The sequence below is a fragment of the Syngnathus typhle genome, unplaced genomic scaffold, assembly GCF_033458585.1.
Source record: "Syngnathus typhle isolate RoL2023-S1 ecotype Sweden unplaced genomic scaffold, RoL_Styp_1.0 HiC_scaffold_36, whole genome shotgun sequence".
In the NCBI taxonomy this organism is placed as follows: Eukaryota; Metazoa; Chordata; class Actinopteri; order Syngnathiformes; family Syngnathidae; genus Syngnathus; species Syngnathus typhle.
The window spans coordinates 320809-330337 of record NW_026871942.1 but is presented as its reverse complement, the minus strand read 5'-3'; the positions used below and the strand labels follow the sequence as shown (position 1 = coordinate 330337).

The 9529-nt window shown below is 41.6% G+C and overlaps 1 long non-coding RNA gene across 1 annotated transcript; it reads left to right on the top strand.

Moving 5' to 3' along the window:
- Positions 1 to 2303: 2303 nt before the first annotated feature.
- Positions 2304 to 9064, top strand: LOC133147244 (uncharacterized). The gene is made up of 2 exons (XR_009711593.1): positions 2304 to 7836; positions 7880 to 9064. It is a non-coding gene; the product is annotated as an uncharacterized LOC133147244 (long non-coding RNA).
- The last annotated feature ends 465 nt before the right edge of the window (positions 9065 to 9529 follow it).

Below are 9529 nucleotides of genomic sequence, written 5' to 3'. Positions count from 1 at the left end.
TTCATGCGCAGTGATAAACTCGGCACTCTAAAGCACCCGAGAGCTTTTTTTTCGATGCCAACCTAACCAGAGTGACGGGAGCGGCACAATTCAGAAAAAGCGCTCAGCTCGCCGAGAAAATGCGATTTAAGCAATAAAATTAAAAATGCTTATAAAACATAAACTAAACGTTGGATGTGGTCATTTCTTCATGCGCAGTGAATAACTCGGCACTCTAAAGCACCCGAGAGCGTTTTTTTCGATGCCAACCTAACCAGAGTGACGGGAGCGGCACAATTCAGAAAAAGTGCTCAGCTCGCCGAGAAAATGCGATTTAAGCAATAAAATTAAAAATGCTTATAAAACATAAACCAAACGTTGGAGGTGGTCATTTCTTCATGCGCAGGGAATAACTCGGCACTCTAAAGCACCCGAGAGCGTTTTTTTCGATGCCAACCTAACCAGAGTGACGGGAGCGCACAATTCAGAAAAAGTGCTCAGCTCGCCGAGAAAATGCGATTTAAGCAATAAAATTAAAAATGCTTATAAAACATAAACCAAACGTTGGAGGTGGTCATTTCTTCATGCGCAGTGAATAACTCGGCACTCTAAAGCACCCGAGAGCGTTTTTTTCGATGCCAACCTAACCAGAGTGACGGGAGCGCACAATTCAGAAAAAGTGCTCAGCTCGCCGAGAAAATGCGATTTAAGCAATAAAATTAAAAATGCTTATAAAACATAAACCAAACGTTGGAGGTGGTCATTTCTTCATGCGCAGTGAATAACTCGGCACTCTAAAGCACCCGAGAGCGTTTTTTTCGATGCCAACCTAACCAGAGTGACGGGAGCGGCACAATTCAGAAAAAGTGCTCAGCTCGCCGAGAAAATGCGATTTAAGCAATAAAATTAAAAATGCTTATAAAACATAAACCAAACGTTGGAGGTGGTCATTTCTTCATGCGCAGTGATAAACTCGGCACTCTAAAGCACCCGAGAGCGTTTTTTTCGATGCCAACCTAACCAGAGTGACGGGAGCGGCACAATTCAGAAAAAGCGCTCAGCTCGCCGAGAAAATGCGATTTGAGCAATAAAATTAAAAATGCTTATAAAACATAAACCAAACGTTGGAGGTGGTCATTTCTTCATGCGCAGTGATAAACTCGGCACTCTAAAGCACCCGAGAGCGTTTTTTTCGATGCCAACCTAACCAGAGTGACGGGAGCGGCACAATTCAGAAAAAGCGCTCAGCTCGCCGAGAAAATGCGATTTAAGCAATAAAATTAAAAATGCTTATAAAACATAAACCAAACGTTGGAGGTGGTCATTTCTTCATGCGCAGTGATAAACTCGGCACTCTAAAGCACCCGAGAGCGTTTTTTTCGATGCCAACCTAACCAGAGTGACGGGAGCGGCACAATTCAGAAAAAGTGCTCAGCTCGCCGAGAAAATGCGATTTAAGCAATAAAATTAAAAATGCTTATAAAACATAAACCAAACGTTGGAGGTGGTCATTTCTTCATGCGCAGTGATAAACTCGGCACTCTAAAGCACCCGAGAGCGTTTTTTCGATGCCAACCTAACCAGAGTGACGGGAGCGGCACAATTCAGAAAAAGTGCTCAGCTCGCCGAGAAAATGCGATTTAAGCAATACAATTAAAAATGCTTATTAAACATAAACCAAACGTTGGAGGTGGTCATTTCTTCATGCGCAGTGATAAACTCGGCACTCTAAAGCACCCAAGAGCGTTTTTTTCGATGCCAACCTAACCAGAGTGACGGGAGCGGCACAATTCAGAAAAAGTGCTCAGCTCGCCGAGAAAATGCGATTTAAGCAATAAAATTAAAAATGCTTATAAAACATAAACCAAACGTTGGAGGTGGTCATTTCTTCATGCGCAGTGAATAACTCGGCACTCTAAAGCACCCGAGAGCGTTTTTTTCGATGCCAACCTAACCAGAGTGCCGGGAGCGGCACCATTCAGAAAAAGCGCTCAGCTCGCCGAGAAAATGCGATTTAAGCAATAAAATTAAAAATGCTTATAAAACATAAACCAAACGTTGGAGGTGGTCATTTCTTCATGCGCAGTGATAAACCCGGCACTCTAAAGCACCCGAGAGCGTTTTTTTCGATGCCAACCTAACCAGAGTGACGGGAGCGGCACAATTCAGAAAAAGCGCTCAGCTCGCCGAGAAAATGCGATTTAAGCAATAAAATTAAAAATGCTTATAAAACATAAACCAAACGTTGGAGGTGGTCATTTCTTCATGCGCAGTGATAAACTCGGCACTCTAAAGCACCCGAGAGCGTTTTTTTCGATGTAAAGGGAAATGTACTTTCGGCAGTTTGCAAACACATTTGATTAAGGCTCCGTTAGACACATATAACCATATCAATATAATTTCTAGTAGTAGTGTGGTTGCTTAATAAGTGGAAAGGAATGTGCAGGCTACATGAATTTGTTTTCTTCAAAGTATTGTGGAACAGGAGGTCCGGAAAGGGAGCATATCTCAAGGCCGATGGGAACGCGAAAAACAACTCGTCTTTGTGGTCCAGACACCTGTGCTGAGCAGGGGAAAACCCAAACGAGGAGGAGATGACCACAGACCATCGACCAATCACCACACAATCTTTTGCATGTTTGAATATTCATATTGTGTTTCTTTAAAACTGGGCAACCCGGAAGAATGTGTCGTCTTTCTGGTCACGAAGGCACACGAGTTTTTGTGTTAAGGACCCAAGACCCAGGCGCCTGTATTAGCTTGCTTTGTCAAGATTAAACAATTGGTAAATTCGGTCTGATTGATCTACTGGTCTTCTCTTTGACAGAACGAACTCGCAAAATTGTTAGGTGCGCCAGTGTGTGGATTAGAACATAGCAATTTTTGTGTTAAGTGTTGATCACAATTTGGAGTCAGATCAATAGCTAAAATCCGTATCCTAACAGTTTCTTGGTGACCCCGACGTGATGTCAAGAGAAGGGTTATTGACAACTCGTGGTCTGTGTCCAAGTCATCGGACAGTTAGTCTGGGACAGCTGTCTCCCGGTCGGCGTACCGTTGGAATAAAGAATATGTGCACAACGTTGAGCTGGTACGACGTCTCCTAAACCGATGAGGTAAGCAGAATACCTGTTACTATATGTCGAAATTTTGCAAATTGAAATAGGAAATTTAAGAGGAGACTGTCGTTCAGATCAAATAAGGTGTGCAAGCAATTAGAAACAGTTAAATTCCGTGGTGGGAGTGCGGGCTCCTCTGTTCTTTTAGAAACAGTTAAATTCCGTGGTGGGAGTGCGGGCTCCTCTGTTCTTTGAGAAACAGTTAAATTCCGTGGTGGGAGTGCGGGCTCCTCTGTTCTTTGAGAAACAGTTAAATTCCGTGGTGGGAGGGCGGACTCCTCTGTTTCGCTTCGTCGTGGCGGACAAGGGTGCGGTGACGATCGCATTCAAATAGCTGGGGTGCTTGTGAGATCCCCGAGGAGAAGTGAGGCCTCCTCAAAAAGTATCCGGTGGTAACAGTTCCTCCTGTGAGAGACCAGACCGCTAAAATATCCAAAATGTGCAACCAAATTGGGGGGAGTGTGTGTGTGATGAGAGGAATGAATGGAGTGAGATTGAGAGGAATGTATGCTAATGTGGAAGTGCAAATTGTGAGCTACATGAGAGATGGATTTGAATCCCTTTGTCTGTGTGTTCTGTGTATGTGCGTAATCTCTGTAAAAGTTTGTGTCAGTCTATCGTCGTTCGTCTGAGCTCTGCGCGAGCACTTTGTGTATTGGCGTGCGTGCCGTGCGGATGCGTGTGTGTATGTGCGGTTGTGTGCGCGCTCGCTGTGTGTGCGTTTATGTGTACATGTGTGGTTGCGGGCGTGTGAGGAGGAAGATGGGATGGATCAGAGAATGTTCAAAAAAAAGGAGGGGGCCCGTTCGGCTCATACCGGCGAGGGTGGGGGCCAGCGGGACGTGCGGGCCTGGCCAGATTGTGACGTCAACATTGATACAATGTTGAGGAGAAGTGAGAGAAGAGAGGGGGGCTAACTTGTAAATAGTGATGAGATAATTGTTCAATTGATGGGAGTTAATAATTATCCAAATTTTAGTCACATGTTTTGAGGGACCACAGCAACAACATTGTATTTGCAGGCCATTAATTTAGTTGGTGATGACAGTGTTTAGATAAGTAGATTGTTTTATCAAAAAATGTGAGAGTGAAGGAGGAGGTTTGATTTGTAATCTGGCATTTGGGTGCCACTTTTAAGAGTCTGTGCAGGAGCATAGATTGTTTTGGTTGTTTTTAAAGATATATTTAACAGTTTATTTCGGTGCAGTAAGGATATAGCAGTTTTGAAAGACTTAAAATCGAAAGCAAAATTACATTTTAATTCTGACATATGCCAGCTAACATGAGGATGGCAAATAAATAAATGAATAAATACTAGGTCAAATGTGGCATGTGTTTTAAATTGGGCGATAAGACATTCACTTTCAAGCACTATAATTTAGCGCTGCTGACAACAATAACTTATGAGATGGTAAATCAAGGAGGAGTGTCATAGTTGGAACACAGGGGCTGTATGACCTATAGATTGAACAATAACATTCACCGCATATACAACCATGTTGGTAGATTGTTAAATTACATTACAGTTTATTACAAAAGATTTCGGAACTTTATTTGATGATAAACACTGGAACGAGGAGTTTAGCCGTGTTAATGGGTAGGGTGGATGGATTGCTCAGAAGAAAAAAAGCATTTGATAAGGGCGGCTTGATAGTAAGATGATGAGTGTGCGCAACTGATAGGATACAAAATGTTAATAGGAAGATTTGGGGTGTAAGGAACAAATACTACACAGGAAGACTGATAACACAAAGATAGTTTTGTTAAATTTGTGTCCCAGTGTGTTCTTCCCTAGCGCGTGGCACGATTCCTGAACTGAGTCCTCTTACTCCACTGGCTGTCTCAAAATCAACAGAGGACTGTCCCTGGTCATGAGACACCTTTGACCTTTGGGAGAACAACAGAAACTGCTATCATGCTTGAAGGGGGCAAGCACAGCTTTTCACAGGACAAGAACCATACAGTTGGTGGAATACACACAGTTGCAGATCAAAAAGACTGAAAGAACAAAGACAAGATGGACGCATTTGAGAGTGGCGGATGATCCAGCCCTGAATCATCATCATGAGAATCTAAGAGGAGAGGCTGCTAAAGACTTGCATGAGTCACACGAAGTCAAACTGGACACATTGCTAAAGACTGCTGAAGCATTACAAAGTTGGTGGAGTGTGGGACAAAAGGGATGGAAGTGTGTTTGGGTGCTGGGGCGGACATATCTGAGGAGTTTTGATAAAAGAGGGAATAATAAGGCTGCTTATTGACACTGAAACGGGGATAACAACAAAATACATAGATATGGACAGCGAAGATGCATTAATAATAACAAATCATACGACAGCGTGATCAGAAACTTTGCAAAGTGGATATTGATCGATAGAAATTAAATTTATCAAAACGACAGAATTTAATTATACATCAATTGCGACAATTGATTTAAATGACACTTTATGATAGGCATTTATGGTTAGGGTTAACAATCCATCCATCCATCCATCCATCCATTACTGGTGCGGCTTGTCCTTACGAGGGTCACGGAGGATTAACAGTAATAACTAGAATTTGTAATTTTTGGAGAAATTGTGTGTGAAGGTGAAGAGGCTGAATACAAAATCGGGGAATGCTACAAGATTATGTTTAAATTTAGAACGTGTTAAATTGGTCAGAAAATGGATGAAAATTTCGAAAGAATTTCGCAAAATTGGGCGTGAATTTTGAAGTTGAAAATTTGAAATTTTTCACAAGTGGGAAGTTTTGGAATAGGTGGGCATAAGATGAACAGTTAAAAAATTTGAAACAGGTTGAGTCAGTGAAAAAATAATTAGAAATTAGAAGGAAAAAAGGAAATTTTGCAAAATGTTGCCGCAATGTTGAAAGTGGAAATGGGAAGTTTTAAGCTAGAAAGTGAGAGAAGGTGAATTGGAAAGTGAAAGAAGGTTAATTGGAGGAATTATGTGGAAGAAAATGAGAAATATTGAATGTGCCATGAAGAATGAATGGTGAAATATTGGCTTAAAATTTGTAAATTTCTCGAAAATCGTAAATATTTAGAATATTTGGTATTAATATTTGGAATGTGTTAAAAGTGGAATGAAGTGAATCAGACAATTTAAAGTACAGGAACAATAAGTGTGAGGGCCACAATGATGATCATGACAGCAAAAATATTCCTAATTGGTTTTGATAGGTAGAAAGGGGGAGCGTGGAAGGTTTTTACTTTGTGATATAGCGTGACTCCATTATCAAAAGTAAGCATTTAATTTTAAGAATTGGCATCAACAAAAATGAGAACGATAATCTTCAAGGTGATAGCGTAAGTGGCAGGAGGAAGCTGTGTATATTGTTTTTAAACATTATTTTTGGTATCATTATTTTTTAGGAGGGTCAGTTATGCTTGTGAGAAGATGACTGAGGGAACAAGGTAACAGTAAAAGGGAGTGCTCTATAAATTGTTGGTTCTTTGCCAGAGGTAGTTATTTGGAGGGATGAATTTAAACGGAAAGCAAAATGGAACTGTTTAGTAGAAGAAATATGGGAATGTGGAAATATTGAAGTTACAGCTCAACACAAAGTGTCAAATAGTCTAAGTGAGAGATGTGAGCAAACTAAATGGGGAGTTAAATCATGTTCCAGCATTATGCATATTGGCAAACGAGGAGAGGACAGGAAACCAGACAATTAGATATTAATTTTGGATTTAAAATAAAAAAGGGAAATTTTAATTGAGGAGAATATTTTGTGTAGGGACGGTTCCTTTTTACAATTTAATATTGTATGTTTTTCTGTGTGTGTTGTGGAATGACAGTTTGTCTGTAATGGTGTATGAATGTCAAGTCTGTGCTTGTGGTGTGGTGTTTGTGTATTGTGAATGGTTGACATGATTCAAAGTTGGGGTGATGTGATCACAGCAGAGGATAACATTCCTCTCACCTGAAAAATATAAAGATACTACAGATTTGAAAGAGCATGATTGATCAGGACTAATTTTTGACTAAATATGGGTTTAGGATTACTCAGGGGCACCATCGACAACAAAACAGTGCGATGGAGAAGGCCCATTTCAGTAATATGGTTAGACAAGACAGAACTGTTATGGAACATTAAGACTTTGGACGATTTGATGTGTGACGACTTTGAGCTCACCCGACGGGGTGACGGACTAGGTGGACAGTGACCAAGTGTTTGACGCTTGAGCTTGCTTGCGACAAGTGCACGCTCTGCTTTGTTTTTCTGTGTGACTTAATTTTTTGCAGCAGCAACAGCCACCAGCCAAGAAGCGGATTGCGCGCTGCTTGCGTAACTTGTTTTCGTTCTTGCAGGTTGTCGATTGCGTTCGTGGAAAATTTGTATTGAATTTACAAGAATATGTTAACCCTTGCCCTTTTGGTTTTTATGATGAACTTGTTGATGACATGGTTTTCAGGACATGATCCGCGGGCGCCAGGATTCATTTTATGACTGTTTTTATTCTGATACTTGATGTCTGTTTTTGTACAAATGTCCGCTGTCAGCAGGGCTATAAGCTCACTGACAGGAGTGCGATGATTTTTGTTTGTGTCGCCGAGCGTGTGGTGGACGAGCTAGAGGTTCCGCGGGCCTGACTACAATGAGTGTGGTGATGAGAGGGGATGCTTAGCAGGTTCCTTTTGATACATAATGACACATTGGGTGAATGTGTCAAAAGGGGGAGTGGTAAGATAGAATTGGGTGAGTAGGTTGTAAAATACAAATGGGTGAGTAGGTTTCAATTTGTAATTTTGATATCCAAAGAATTGGGTGAGTAGGTTGTAAAATACAAATGGGCGAGTAGGTTTCAATTTGTAATTTTGATATCCAAAGTTTTTTTTCCAAATCCACTTGTTTTTAAGCTTTAACAGGACATGCCAGAATTCAACTAGCAGTGATGGAAGGAGCAGAGGAAGACCAGTGACAACTGGTTGTGGTGTGGTGACAACAAATTATAGCATCACTTGCCAAAGGATGCATAGGGTATCTGTGCCCTCGTGTCTTTGATAATGCCTGTAGTGGTTGTCCCCATTGAAACACAGAATCTCAATTGGAACATGGAGTCCCCACTGGCGGGGCTCCTGAAGTGAGCCAAAAGAGACGTCTTGCCCCCATGGTTGAGCGACAACGATCCAACATATATTGACGCCATAGGTGTGCCAGATAAGTATGAATTCGTTAATCAAGTGTCCTCGGGATTCAAAAGCATTTTCCTATGGATCACCCCCAATAAAAATGTATCATTTACAGCGGTCCATGAACAATTGGCATTGATGTCGTTCCAAAATAGAATTGCGTTGGACATGCTATTGGCTAAGGAACATGGTGTGTGCGGAATGTTTGGTGATGCATGTTGTACTTTCATCCCCAACAACACAGCGCCAGGGGGCCGACTGACCCAGGCGGGAAGAAAGGACCGACAGCATGCTGGTCGCTGCTTGCTAGAGTAACGGGTGATGACCTCATAAATGAGGTCATGAGAGGGAATAAAGGGAAATGTACTTTCGGCAGTTTGCAAACACATTTGATTAAGGCTCCGTTAGACACATATAACCATATCAATATAATTTCTAGTAGTAGTGTGGTTGCTTAATAAGTGGAAAGGAATGTGCAGGCTACATGAATTTGTTTTCTTCAAAGTATTGTGGAACAGGAGGTCCGGAAAGGGAGCATATCTCAAGGCCGATGGGAACGCGAAAAACAACTCGTCTTTGTGGTCCAGACACCTGTGCTGAGCAGGGGAAAACCCAAACGAGGAGGAGATGACCACAGACCATCGACCAATCACCACACAATCTTTTGCATGTTTGAATATTCATATTGTGTTTCTTTAAAACTGGGCAACCCGGAAGAATGTGTCGTCTTTCTGGTCACGAAGGCACACGAGTTTTTGTGTTAAGGACCCAAGACCCAGGCGCCTGTATTAGCTTGCTTTGTCAAGATTAAACAATTGGTAAATTCGGTCTGATTGATCTACTGGTCTTCTCTTTGACAGAACGAACTCGCAAAATTGTTAGGTGCGCCAGTGTGTGGATTAGAACATAGCAATTTTTGTGTTAAGTGTTGATCACAATTTGGAGTCAGATCAATAGCTAAAATCCGTATCCTAACAGATGCCAACCTAACCAGAGTGACGGGAGCGGCACATTTCAGAAAAAGCGCTCAGCTCGCCGAGAAAATGCGATTTAAGCAATAAAATTAAAAATGCTTATAAAACATAAACCAAACGTTGGAGGTGGTCATTTCTTCATGCGCAGTGATAAACTCGGCACTCTAAAGCACCCGAGAGCGTTTTTTTCGATGCCAACCTAACCAGAGTGACGGGAGCGGCACAATTCAGAAAAAGTGCTCAGCTCGCCGAGAAAATGCGATTTAAGCAATAAAATTAAAAATGCTTATAAAACATAAACCAAACGTTGGAGGTGGTC